The following is a 13,681-nucleotide window of genomic DNA, read 5'->3' as shown; positions in this document are numbered from 1 at the left end:
TTCAGCCATGCTGCCATTTACATTGATGACTATTTTAATGCAACAGACACTTTCCTCATGTCAGGTGACTAAACGTGAATAAAGACTCATTGCTATTGGATTTTTGTTCTACAAGAAACATTGTCTTGTGCCATTAGTTTATCTTTGCAGCAACAAGGGCATTATTAAACATCCGGCTCCCCTCTTTCCTGCCCTCTTCCTCCATATTTTTCCTTGTTTGATTTTTTTTTTTTTGGTCTCCATTCTTAACATCCATAGCTTCATTTTCTCTAGTCTTGTACTATCACTTTATTGTGCATCTGTGACTTCGCACTGGCACCACTTTTGCACTGCTTATAGTTATGTACATTCTGATTCCTTGTCCCCACATGGATGTGGAAAGCTAGATGTAAAATAAATGTTAAACCTTAATTTTTATAAAAATTTGAATATGTAGTTTGGACATGGTTTGTTCTGGTTCTAAACTATGAAAGTGAACTTAATTTTAAAGTCTAGTTGGCTTGAAATTCAGAAACTTGGGCTCTCTTTAAGAGCGCATGCCTCACTGAAATGACATTCTGAAATTTGTTGATGAAGTTGCAGTTCATGTAGTATTTCTGCTTTGCTAACCAAAGATTTTTGCTTACACCATTTTGCTGGAAAATTGGATATACTTAAAATACAGCTGCCGGTAGCATTACAACTGAGGTAAAAGCTTATATGTCTAAGCTTACAAACATGTTGCTCTCACCTTTTTGGTAATTGTGTTAATGTGATGCTTATTACTTTGTCTTGGAGTCATAGCCACTGAAATCACTTATGTGATCAACTAGGAAGATGTTTTGTGAGATGTAAGGCACCAGGCTTTATAAAACTCAAGGAGGTGTGGATGAAGGAGGGTCAAGGAAGGAGAAGATAGTAAAATATTACATGGAAGATTGAAATCTTGTTTGGACCACTGTATATTTCTCTTGTGCATCTGTAATGGTCCTTCTGTGATAATTTTCTCCAATTAGAAAGTATGTATTTTGATGAAGGACTGATGGGTGAATTGTAGATGTTATGTGCATGCTGGAGGCCGTGCTGAGACTTAAAATCTTATATTTGTGAAGTGGGAAATGGCAGGTGTTTTGTCGTTGAAGCAGTCTCAGTAGTGTTTCGTGCAGGCTTCCAGCAGAAGTTACATTTGGGCTTGCTGTTCAAGCAGGGGGGCAAGGGGAAGGAGCTGGTTAACATGAGCTAGTAAGGAGATGATGAAAGAATTTAAGAACTTTTACCAAAACAGAGAGCTTAATTAGTTATTACCTCAATGAGTACTCTACCTACCAAAACCACAGATACTCTACAGTAGTAGATCTTGATTACTATGAAACATATGGAGGGGAAAAAAAGACTTTCAATTTGGACTTCGTGTGAAAAATTAAGGTTTTTGAAAACACTGAAGTGAGTTATCCTGTCCAGCTCTGTGAAAAGGCTTATTTCAGGATGATAAATGCAATAATAGCTTCAGAACACAGGGGCCAGCTCCATCCTAAAAGTCTTGGATTGAACAAAATCTATCTTTTTTTTTTTTTTAATGGCTTTTACTTGAGAGTATTTATGGAGAACGAAGTGTCAAGCCAAGGCAAACCTGATGTAACAAACATGTAACAAGGAAGGAAACTTACACTTCAGTGTTGTTTCTGGAATAATTTTCTTAAGATTTCTTTCTATGTTTAAGTGAGGTTTGAATTTGACAACACAATTCCAGTCAGCTTATTCAAATTTCACTTGAAAAACTTTCAGTGGTTTTAAGCACATTTCTGAGTCTTTTCAGGATGCAGGAAAAACTTGATCTGTAGCATTGGTTAGAGATTTTTTTTTTCCTGTCTGCTGATGTACACAGCATCTTCTGTATTGGTTGAAAAAATGAGTATAAACACATTTTTACATGTGTGTGTGTAAAAAACATTCTACTCAGTTGCACTGTACATAGTTTTTTATATAAAGATCATAGATGCTAACTCTTTCTGAAAAGTCTGGCTTTAAGCAGACCACAACAGTAAGGTCTGATTGCTATGGAGGCATGGAACTACAGTCTGGCAAATGATTAAAAGACAACTAGTTAGTATATAGGTGTGCAGACATACTGTACCAGTCCTGTTAGAGTTGATAATTGCTTATGCAAAAAGCAATTAGAATTAATTAACAGATAACTTAATGGTTTAAACATTCACAGCCAGAAATGTTCTAAATAACTTTTTTTTTTATTGTATTCTTTTCTGCAGCCTCCCCTCAATTGTTTTCTCTAGCCATTTTATTTCAAATCCTTCATTGTTATAAAAAGTAGTATTTTACAGGCATTATCATCTGAAGCAGATACCATAGGTCCATCAGATGTGGCTAGTGATTCAGAAGAAATCTTCAGTCTGCAAGTCCCTAATAAAACTTAAAGCATAGTAGAAGTTGGAATTCAGCTGAAGATTTCTTGCTGTATTTATAGGTATAAAAAAAAATCTAAATTCAGTTTCTTTCCCTGGTTTGTGTGTAGTTTCATACATGAAAACTAGGCTAAGGCAACCGTCTCCGTTAGAGAGTTAAATGAAACAAATTAGAGCTAAAACAATGGAATGAGATAAACAATCCACAATCGATAAAGGATCTTAAGATATAATGGTTATTTCACTAGAACACAGACTACACTAATTCCTTCAAGCCTGAAAACCAAAAAACTGCTACTCGTAGGAATGATTTGCTTCATGCTGTTCAGTTCTCGGTGTCATTGAATGGATGCTATTTTATCCCAGTGCCTTCAACATTAATATAAAGTGGGCATAAATTGGAGAACTGTTGGATTCAGATCTCAATAGGTAATTGTTGCATATTTAAAACGTAGTTGGAATTGTGGCTAAAATATTTTCAGTATGAGGCTGAGGACTTATATATTGGCAACAGCGCAGGACCAGTGCAGAGAAAGCATGGTAATGCGGGAAACAAAACTGGGTAAATGTATGATACAAAGAGAATGTACGGAAGGTAGAGACTGGTTGCCCATATTATTGTGAAGTGAAAATGCGTTGCTGTCAATTCATGCAATCTGGTGTAAAACCAGCTGGCTTCAAAATAATCTGGAATAAGATAGCTGATAAATGGTAATTTTAAGTGTCCAGGTTAGCCTGTCAAAGAATAGCAGTTGAGACGTAGTCTTAGGAAGAGCAATTCAGTGTGTAGACAGATGAGCTTTTGCAGGTGTGTATAGAACAGTTCACAGGTCGATGATTGTGATTGTTTAGTTGGTGCCCGTAAATTGTGACTTACCGTTCTCCTTAGTTAATGCTGCAGTAACTGTGGTCTCCTATGTCATTTAGAAGCAAGCACACAGTCTTCTGCAGGGGTAGTTCAAAGTTACCAGCTTTTTTTGTACTGCAGTAAGGTGACAAGTGGTTTGTTTAATGTGAATCAGTTGTGGGGGAGAGTTTAGTAGCTTCCAGGTGAGCAGCAGTAACTGCTGTAACTATTTCTAGAGCAGCTGTCTGTCTCGGTTAAGTTAGAAGAGGTGACGAGCGTAATCTTTGAGGTGATAGGTGCCAGAAATGAAACAGTGAATTTGATAGGACAGCTCTGCTTGAGAATTTTTTTAAGGATGTCTGGTAAACATCCCTGTTTTCCCAAAATAGCTTTTTTTTTTTTGTCTGTCCATTGGAAATTTTATGAATTCTCACCAACTCTCACTTTTATGAGAATTCATAAAATTCATAATTCAAACAGTGAAGGCTTTTAGTTTGTGAGGGGAGGAAGCTTCACCAGGAGACAAAGAATGTTGGTCCGAACATGTTATTTTTCAACAGCTTTTAAGTGATCTTTGATCTGGGGTTATCTGGGTTGTACCTGATTGACTGTGGGAGAGTAGCCTGCTCTCTTTAAATTACTTCTGTTGAGATTGGTTCTGCTTTGGGAGCTTCAAGCAGAAATACTCAAGCTCTGTACTTAAGAATCCTAGGCTTTGCAAATCATCTAGGTAATTCTGGCTTTTGCCTCAACTTCATCTTCGTATTAACTGTACGTTATCCCATCACAGACTTAACGTGTGCAGACTACGATCAGTTGCTTGGAAGATGGTGATACTACTTTGTCCCCGTGGGAGGAATGCTAGCTGGAGGGCTGGGCGTCCGGTTTTGCTCCAGCTGCTTTGGCATACTAGGGCTGTGGAGACAGAATTTGGAAATGCCTAACTTTGTCTGGGATGGGAATTTTGACTCAAGCTTAGTCTCTCAGCTGTGATGTGATGATTCATTAGAGGGAATGCACAAATTAAGCTGTTTCCTGTGTTCTTGAAGAGCTGCCTAACTGGTGATGTTCTTATTGTAGAAAACATTGATAGACACTGAATATGATAGTTTCATCTATGCTGAGGGAGAGAGAAGCCTATACTTGTTTCTAAATCAAGCCTGGGGTTTTTCCCTCTGGCCAGGTAAGCCTCAGCACTTCTTATCTCACAGTATTTGATACAAGTCTAAAAAGAAACTGTGTTCACATAGTCAGGAGTCCTGTCTTTTTTTTAAGGGGAATTTTCTGGAACACAACTTTATACTGAACATGCAACTCAGATCCTCTTGGCATCTAAGCGAGGAACTGCAGTTTGCAACCTTACGTACAGAGCTTAGTGTGAGTCTATAACCCCTTCCTCTTGACAAATTTGTGAAGGTACATAGCGAAGATGTGTCATAGCTCTGGCAAAGACCACTGTTCAGTCTGAAGCTATTTGGGGAAGAGCATTGAGGAAAGTTTATTGCTGTTAGCGACTGTAGGAGTTCTTGGGTAACAAACTTAGTGGAGAACAAGACAACTTCTGGAACACGGCACTGATACATCCTCAGAAATGGATTAGTGCTGGCTGGAGAACGGAATTCAGTATTTGCAACTGAGTGGTGTTCAATCTCTATGTCTGTGAGAAGTCCCTTAAAGTCTTGCACCTCTTAAGTATATCTGTCTGGTCTTATAGACATATGTGCCTTGACAACCTTAGAAGTACAAATTTTACTGGTTTTTTTCATTTGTTTGTGTGTTTTGCTCAGCTTTTGTATACCTGTGTTCTTCCACTCCACCCTTTCTTCAGTTTTTCTCCTTACTGTGAAGCCCAGTGAGGATTTAATTCCTTAAAGTTTCAGGAGACTACTGTTAGAACCCACAGTGCTGACCTCTGAGAGGTTTGGGATGTTTGGTTTGGGGTTTTTTTGGTTTTTTGGTTTTTGGGTTTTTTTTTTTGAAAGGCTGGAGGACAAACCATATAGAAATACATTAGCCGGTTCAATTAAAATAGGTGCAAGTGAGATGCATGATGTTTGGAGAAGGCTTTCTTGCTTCAGTGATGCTATAATGAGTAGAAAATCTTAGCACGCAAGCTTGTAAGGGCAGTGTGCCATTAGTGTGTATTAAGCCACTGTGTGATTCTGCAAGTCTCCTGTTATGTGTAGTAGAAATAAATACAAGCCCCCCAAAAGAAGAATGAACGTGGCTTTGCATAAGCTTACTTTCCAAACTATTATGTTATTTTTTTAACGTAGTAGTAATGCCATAAAATCTTTGGGATACAATCATTTCTATGTAGTTGCGGTGCTTAATACAGTTAGCTTTGCATAAATAATGAAGGGGTTTTCGTACACGCAGAAGATGGAGGTTTTACATTGGTAAGTAGTAGTGCTGTAAAAAGCAGGACAAAGTTTCTCATGGTTTGTCTACAAAGATAAGTTAACTGAAATGTGTAAGCCAAAGCGTGCAGTTAAGCACATACGATGTATACTAGTGTAAGCCTCCTTTGACCCCAATTTTTGTAGTATAAAAAAATCCTTTGGTTTGGGAGTTCATGGTTTGCTTGGGAATGAGTTTTAAACTCAGTAACAAGCTGCCATGGGACAAGTGCGGATAGTGAGTCTAACCAGCATAAGAGGTAGAACTTTATTGTGCAAATGAATTGTGACCCCCTGTTTCTGTTGTTGACTGTGGTAACCACTCTTAATGTTTTTACAGTTTGGGTTGCATTTTAGGAGGATATCTCTCAGTCTTGTTTACATAATGATTTATGTTTCCTGAGAATCCGTTCCAAATTCATTGAAAGCTGCACTTCAAGGCATCATCACACAATCACAAGCAATTGAATTAGAGTGGAGGTAGGTAGGTGGCTGTTAACTTAATTTAGCTAGGCTTTTTTCCACTCCTACGTCGTATGTGCTGCACTTCACACTCAGAATTACTGTTTCAGTGCAAAGGATATGAGTTCTCATAGCCTTAACTTTTTATTTATAAATTGGGAAAGAAGTAAAAACGCATTCTGTTTGGATTAACCATAAATGATATGGGAAAACTCAAAGCTTTAAGAAAATGCAGGTAATCCTGAAGCGTATTTTTGCACATAATATTCTTTCTGATACTGATATGACTGATGTAGAAAAACATTCCAACTTTTCAGAACGCAAACATGAAAAGACAGGCTTGTGGAAAGCCATTGACCAGTTACCTTGAAACTTTTGGATGTAAAACTATTTCCTTGAAACAGCTTTTTTTTTTTTTTTTTTTAACGTGGCTGTTGTGGCATCTTACTGGCCACACATGCATTATGCTGTGCTTGGGGCGGGGGTGGGGGGAGAAAAAAAAAAAGAGGAAGATGAAAAGAGAAGTTGCCATTTGCTGCTTAACTGAAGCTAGAACATCTCTGGTTCACAGGGCAGGAGACCCGATGCAGAAATAGGTTGTAGTTGACCAATCAGCCCTCCTAACCTTCTTGTCCTTCCCACAGCCACCCTGCAATGTGTGTCTCCACCCTTTAGAGATCTGAACTTCTTTTTGCCCATTTCTCGCACATCCACCTACCCTGCTAGATAGGGCTTCCTTTTGCTGCCTTCTCTGATGTGATGGGGAATCTCTTCCATGGAACTCAGCTAGGCAGTGCCTGGGGACTCTGAGTGCTTCTAAATTATGAGCCAGTTTTTAAGGAAATTGCTAGGGCACATAGTGACTCTTGGGGTGCAAAGCATGAAGAAAGGGGGAAGGGGTAACAGAAAATAATCTTTTTACTTTATTAACTGCTGCAGTGGTTCTAGTTGGGAGGACAGCTTGTAAAATTACTGAAAAAACGGGTTAAGAAACTTTCTCAAGTTTTTAGGTTAGAGGAGTATAGGTGAAACAACTGCCATGTATTAGGATTAGGAATCTAGAGTGCAGATATGCGGGGACAAAGAGTGAAGGGGAAGAGCTCAGTGTTGTCAGTCTCACTGAATTTTTAAAGAGAAGTTACTATGTAGCATATGCTGACACATACATCATGAATAATTTAGGGTGTGGACAGTGGAGAGGGCAGCCAGCTGTACCTTCTGAGCCAGCTGCAGCTAACTGATAAGCTTTTCTAGAAAAGTTGTGCTAGGAGGAAGTAGCGGTAATCATAGTTTGTGGTTACACAAGATTATGGGTCACTGCCGGGAAGCTGGAAGGATAAACAGCGGATCAGCATCCTTGGTATTAAGAGAATACAACAAAACAGAAGAGGTCTTGAAAAATCTCCAAGTTCAAATTGCCACCAAGATGCTCACTAAACAATGAGTGACTCTTTCCAGTCCTGCAGTGGCTTTCTCATGTCAGCGTTAAGCTGTCCACTGTTAACCTTCAAAGCAGGAGATGGCAGAAGGAAGCTTAGTTGTACCCTTCTGTCTTCCAAGCAAACCTTCATGGCTGTGACCAGGTATGGAGGACTCCAAAGTGAATATTGAGGAAAAATTCTTACTTGTCAACTTGCTAGGCATATTGAACTTCTTCATTAGACTAAATTGCCTAAATTTTTTTTTAATAGTTTTAAGTATCTTTTTGGTGTGATTGAAATTCCTTAGGGCATAGTTCCAGGCCTTTAAAACTGTATTTGTCAATATGACCACTGCTGATTAAACTGTATTCAAAAAATGCTGAGATAATCAACATAATAGAACCTTTATTGACAGATAAATTTTCAAGATGATTTTGCATCTTAAACCCTGTAAGTGCTTAATAACCTTTTGGAGTCATGACAGCTTCCTGTGGTGAAGAAGCCCTTTTATCAGAGAGCCATACCTTTGGAAATGATTGTTTGCTGAATGCCATTTATTTTGCTAGTACGTAAAAAGTGCCAATAACTTAGGTGGCTCTTCACTCTTTAACTCACTAATAATTAAAACTTTAAATACCTTCAGAATATTGTGGCACTTCCGTGAAATATTCTATAGACATCAAACTGTATGCTGAGTATTTATATACAAAGGGTTAACTGAAGTTACAGTCTAGCTTTCCTCCTGTCAGTAGATCTATACCAGTTTAGACTAGCTGAAGATCTTTGCACTTGCTGAAACAATCTTAGAGGATTCCAGGCAGTGATCTCTTGTGTCTTTTAGATCCTTTCTTACAGGCTGCCGTTGCCTTTGTGCCTATCTGCAGTCCTAGTGGTGAGAAAACAGCTCTTCCATGGAACTGTGACACATGTAGCAGCTATCAAAGGTACAGGTGGTAATTTGAGCACCGGGTTATTTGGATCCACTGGGCTGAGAATTTAGCTGCAAACAAAGTGAGTGTGAGTAGTATCTTAATGTAGCCACTCCCTGAAGAGGTTGGGGCCCTTGTTTCACCAAGGACTGAGCTGAAGAGACAAGGTTCTTTTCAGATTCCTAAGGCTCTTCATTATGTTTCTAGCCATAAAACTATTGCCTGTCTTCCCTGCTTCCAGCACAAGTATCAAAATACTAAAATTTTGACTAGTACCAAAACAAGAAATTTGTAGTCAGACAGTACGAGAGTATGACCGGACACAAGGAAATGGAATGAAGCTGCATCAGGAGAAGTTCAGATGGGACATTAGGAAAAGGTTCTTCACTGAGAGGGTGGTCGGTCACTGGAACAGGCTCCCCAGGGAAGTGGTCACGGCACCAAGCCTGTCAGAGTTCAAGGAACATCTGGACAATGCTCTTAGTCATATGGTTTCATTTTAGTTAGTCCTGCGAGGAGCAGGGAGTTGGACTTGATGATCCTTATGGGTCCCTTCCAACTTGAGTTATTCTGTGATCCTTCTAGTACTCCTTATTCTCTTCATTTGCTGCAGTAGTCTCTCCTTTTTGTTACAATGAGAATCGAATGTGTAACACTTTTTTTTTTTTTTACAGATGGGTATGTATAAAGTAGTATTTTTAGTGCTGTTTATGTACTAAGTCATTTGGAAAAAAAAAATAGAGCCCATATTAAAGTATGTCTGCTTGATGAACGTGCATGAGTCAATTTCTGTAACTCTTACTCCTGAGATGTTTGTACCAGTGTAGTGAGCGATGCAGCATGTAGCATCCTGGACTGCATGAGGATGTAGTTCCGTTACGTAAGGGGTTTGCACTGGAATCTTTCAGACAAGTGAGGATTTTTTCATATGTAAGCGGGCTCTTGGCTTATGTTGTTGCATAAGTGGGGCTTGAGTCGATTCAATGGGGGCTTCGTTGATTAACAATTCTGGCAATTCTTGTAGGTGCTGAAACAATCATTAATCTTTCAAGAGGGGAAAAAAGTGTCTCTTGAGTACCCACAGTTTTCAGTAAAGTTATTTTGAATATTCCCTGGTGCTTGCATTAGGGTCACTTTTGCAGAAATGAATGGACAGAGTTTGTCCTAGTGCTGAAGCCAGCTGCGTTACCCCCACTAAAGGTCTGAGAAACAGAGGTCCTGACCTGCCCAGTGGTTTTATCTGGAGTGACTGAGCTAGAAAAAGAAATGCAGCTCCCAGCTGTTTTGGCAACTCCAAATACATTTCAGTTTACTCATCCAATTTATCAGCTATAAATTTTTGTTGACATTCTCATAATACTCACCTGCACGGAAATCATTCATTAAAATGGTAGGCTGGATATATGTTTCATATTTAGCATAATCTGTTTGGTATGTCCTGCACTCAGCTGGCAAAATGCCAAGAGAAGTACACAGCATTAGTAAGACTCGGTGAAGCCTCTCCAACTTCCGTCATGGGAGAAACAGTTTGTTACCTGTGACACACACATTTTGAGGGGTTTACTTTTAGGCGTTCAGGGACGAGTCATACATTGTATTGTGGTCACAGATGACTGTCTAGTTTTAGACCTTTAAGAAAGGCTAAGCAAGCTGTTTCGAAATGTCCCTGTAAGTACTACTGATTTCCTGTAAGTGACAGAATCAGTTTTGATTCTAGATATGTTTCAAGTAAGCTTTAATGAGAGTTCACGGGGACGTCAGACAGCACCATGCCTACTCTTAAGACAGTGATTTTGCTGCTCATGAGACAAAGAGTAAATGACAATAGTCTGTGTTACATGATCTTATAAACAGATTAGGATTGTTTCCAAATTGCTTATGAATTGAAGAGAATAAAAGCTATGGGAATTCCACCTTCTAAAGAACTTGTCTTTAGAAATCTGGTCATGCTGGCTTTTAAGATCCTTATGCTTTTTGTGTCTGTGCTGTGGAATGTGGTGACCTGAAACCTAAATCCTGTGGCTTCAGCACATCTCAAAACAAGATGTTATGTAGAGGTATATATACCGGCTTTTGCCCAGGCATACCTGTTGAAGTTCAAGGGTATACTCAAAGTATTGCCTGCTTTTCTGCTTATGCAATTTTAAAATTATTATTACTTATTTTTTGCTTTTTCCCCTCCATATAGCATTTTCCAGGAGCAGTAGCTTCCCTTCCACATACTTATTTTTAATTACCCGTGATTGTTAGCATTGAGTAATTCTGTTGGCTAAGGAAATCCCCTTGCAATGACCTACAGACTTTACAATAATTATGAAAGAAACTTTAGGCCTACCACGTAGATTGTCATTTTGTATTTTGTTCATGATAACCCAGTACAATGTTCTCTTCTAGTGATGTATTAATAGTGTCCTCATCTAAAAGCAATGTTAATTTATTTCCTCATTTTATTTTTAACATCCTTTTTGGATGGAATTCAAGATAAATACAGAATAATGCCTGAAATGTGTTCTTTCTGTCTGTCCTTTACAAATTCATAGCTGGAGGGCTCCCTGCACCATATTGCCTTTATGCCAGCCCAGAGAGTAACTATTTTGTATAGCAGTTCTATGTTTTGCAGAGGCAGTCATGAAACAGAGGACAGGCATTACGTTGAGGAGCTGTAGGGCTTTCATGCAGCTGTGCTGTACTGTCTGAAGGTATTTACAGTCATGCAAACACCAGCCCAGTTTTACAGCAGTATTTATCCAACATGTCTGCATTGATATTGCTGTATCTATGGAAAACTCCCAAACGCAGATGATCCTTTACTTGTTTTGCATCTTTGACAAATGGTCTGTGGTGGTATCCAAAGTGGCAGCGGTGTATGGTTGCCAAAAGAGATAGCAAGCCCCGATATGGACTGGTGTGAACACAAGGTCTGTTTTGGTTCAGAGGCGGTAACCTTCAGCAGAAGAATGGTACAGGGTGGACAGGTGGGGGCAGTAATATCTTAAAGTACTGCAGCCAAATCTGTGAGAACCTGTTTGTTTAAAACCTTTGCATGAACTCATTGAACATGAATTTGAAAGAGAAAACAGCAGCAGCCTGTCGTGATGACAGAGATTGCATAGCAATTGGAAACAAAAGACTTCTGGATTAACACGGCAGAATTTGGGCAGCTTCAATGGAACTACTCAGAATTTATTCTAATAGAGCCGAAGGCATGGTTTTCCTCTTCAGCTTTTTGTCTTAGTCAATAAAGAATATCCGCTTGGAGTGTCGTAAAGTAAGAATTGTAGTAACCTCCTAAATTCGTGGCACTTCAGAAAGAAATTGAATATGGTACACCGTAAAAGAAAGCCACACAAAAGATCTTGCTTTGCGCCTTAAGATTTTAAAAGATAAAACCACAGCCTTTAAGACTCTAGTATCTTTAAAGAGTAAAAATGTCGTTTGTTTAAAAATACCCTCAAACAAACAAAACAAACCCTAAAACTGGGACATGAAAATGAGACATGATTTAACTTAATTATAAGCCTTGACAAGGAAACAGCATGTTCTCAGAATGCTTAATTACAGCATTGTTTTTAGGTTGAGGTTTTTTTGTGTGCGTGTTGCTCCAATCAGTCTTCAGCAGAAAGAATAAAAGGCAAAGAAAACACGGAAGTACAGTAAACATCTTGAAATGCAGTTTCCTTCTTACTGGGAAGCTACCACATGACTTGCTGAAAAAGATTTATTAAAACAATAAAAAAAAGCCAGCTTGCAGTTGTTCTTTGGTAGCATTAAAACTCAATTCTCTGTAAATCTCCTTCTTGAGAAATAATATCCCACAAGATCTCTCAAGCAGCACTGCAGAGTTTAAATGCTTTTAGTGTTGTATGAGTGAATTTAAGGAAAATACACTGAATTGTTTGATTGTCCTGAAAGCATTACTCATTTACAGATGAGGGCCGAAACAGAACAAGGCTTTCTACTATTAAAGTATAATGATTTTATAGTCTGAACTTTTAAAGGTGAGAAGATACTAATTTTGGCTGAATCCTACAACTTGCAAAGCCAGTTGGGGTAACTCGATCTTCTATGACGATAGTCTTTTTTGCCAATCTCACTAAAAGATGGCTGGGAGTTGAACTGAAATGGGACCTGCATTTCAGTTAGTCAATATATTGAATGTAGGTTACTCAGTCTTAAAAATACACACACAGTAACTGTTCCAATAGCTACATTTCTGCATAGACTTCTGCTGCCAACCAGTATGGGTCCTAGTCATCCTTTTTTGAAGTTAGTAGTGGAGATTTTTTCAGAGTGACAAAAAGATCAGCTACTGTTTCTCCCCTTGGACCAGTATTCCTCAGAACTGTGCCCCCCTTCACTCTCACAGGTGAAAAAATCACCTGTGGTTATATCGTGTACTTTTTCTTTATATGGTAGATGAAGGGAGGGACTGGTATTTTTATGTTGTATTGAAACGAAAGGTTGTCGGCTCCAAAAGGATTTGGATCAAAAATATAAAGGCATGTTGACCATGTTCAGTAATGTTTTAAAGACATATCTAGGGTGGATTCTTACGGTGTGCTGAAAGGTGTGTGAAAGCCAGGAGCTAAAACAAAACTCTGGTATCCCTATTCTTGTCTGCAGTTCACTCTTGCACTCTATGCTGCATACCAGGAAGAGCAGCATGTTTTTGTGTCAGTCACACCTTATTCTTATGTGATTTGGTGTATGAATTGTATATATGTTGTTAATTAACTCTTTAGCATCCCAAGGTGCTTTATGTATTCTTTCCTCCTCTAATTTTACAGTCTATAATTATAGACAATAAGAAAACATAAGGACAGAAATGGAAAAACTGAATAAAGTCCTGCAGTTAATTGGGGTTTCTTTGAATGCTATTGGTTGGTTGCATTTCTGTGGAGAATCACGTGTATGCATCTACATGCAGTTAGTAGTTTGCTTTCTTTGCTTTCTTTTGCTTTCTTCATGCACAGTGACCTGACTCTTCTGTTAAGAGAAAAAAAATTATATAGTAACAGGAAGATAAGTGACACTACCGGTAGCATTACTGCTTTAAAGGAATTTGCAAGATTTTATGGTTTTTAAGCATATTTCACCTTCTCCCTCAAGTGTATTCTGAGACAGCAAATTACCTGCCTGATCAAGATTCTGACCTAGTTCATAAATGAAGTAAAAATTACACAAATCCAAATGGAACATTCATTTAATCAACTATGCTTTAAGA

The 13,681-nt window shown here is 38.6% G+C and overlaps 1 protein-coding gene across 1 annotated transcript in view; it reads left to right on the top strand.

Moving 5' to 3' along the window:
* Window positions 1–7,386: 7,386 nt before the first annotated feature.
* MANBA (mannosidase beta) overlaps window positions 7,387–13,681 on the top strand; it is a 61,768-nt gene continuing 55,473 nt past the window's right edge. Inside the window, exons 1-2 of the mRNA XM_075500649.1 lie at window positions 7,387–7,690; window positions 8,370–8,545. The gene's annotated coding sequence lies outside the window, so the exon portion shown is untranslated. The remainder of the gene's footprint in view (window positions 7,691–8,369; window positions 8,546–13,681) is intronic.

Source organism: Mycteria americana, chromosome 4 (genome assembly GCF_035582795.1).
Source record: "Mycteria americana isolate JAX WOST 10 ecotype Jacksonville Zoo and Gardens chromosome 4, USCA_MyAme_1.0, whole genome shotgun sequence".
Taxonomy (NCBI): domain Eukaryota; kingdom Metazoa; phylum Chordata; class Aves; order Ciconiiformes; family Ciconiidae; genus Mycteria; species Mycteria americana.
The sequence above is the reverse complement of the archived record's forward strand: the minus strand, read 5'-3'. Positions and strand labels throughout refer to the sequence as shown.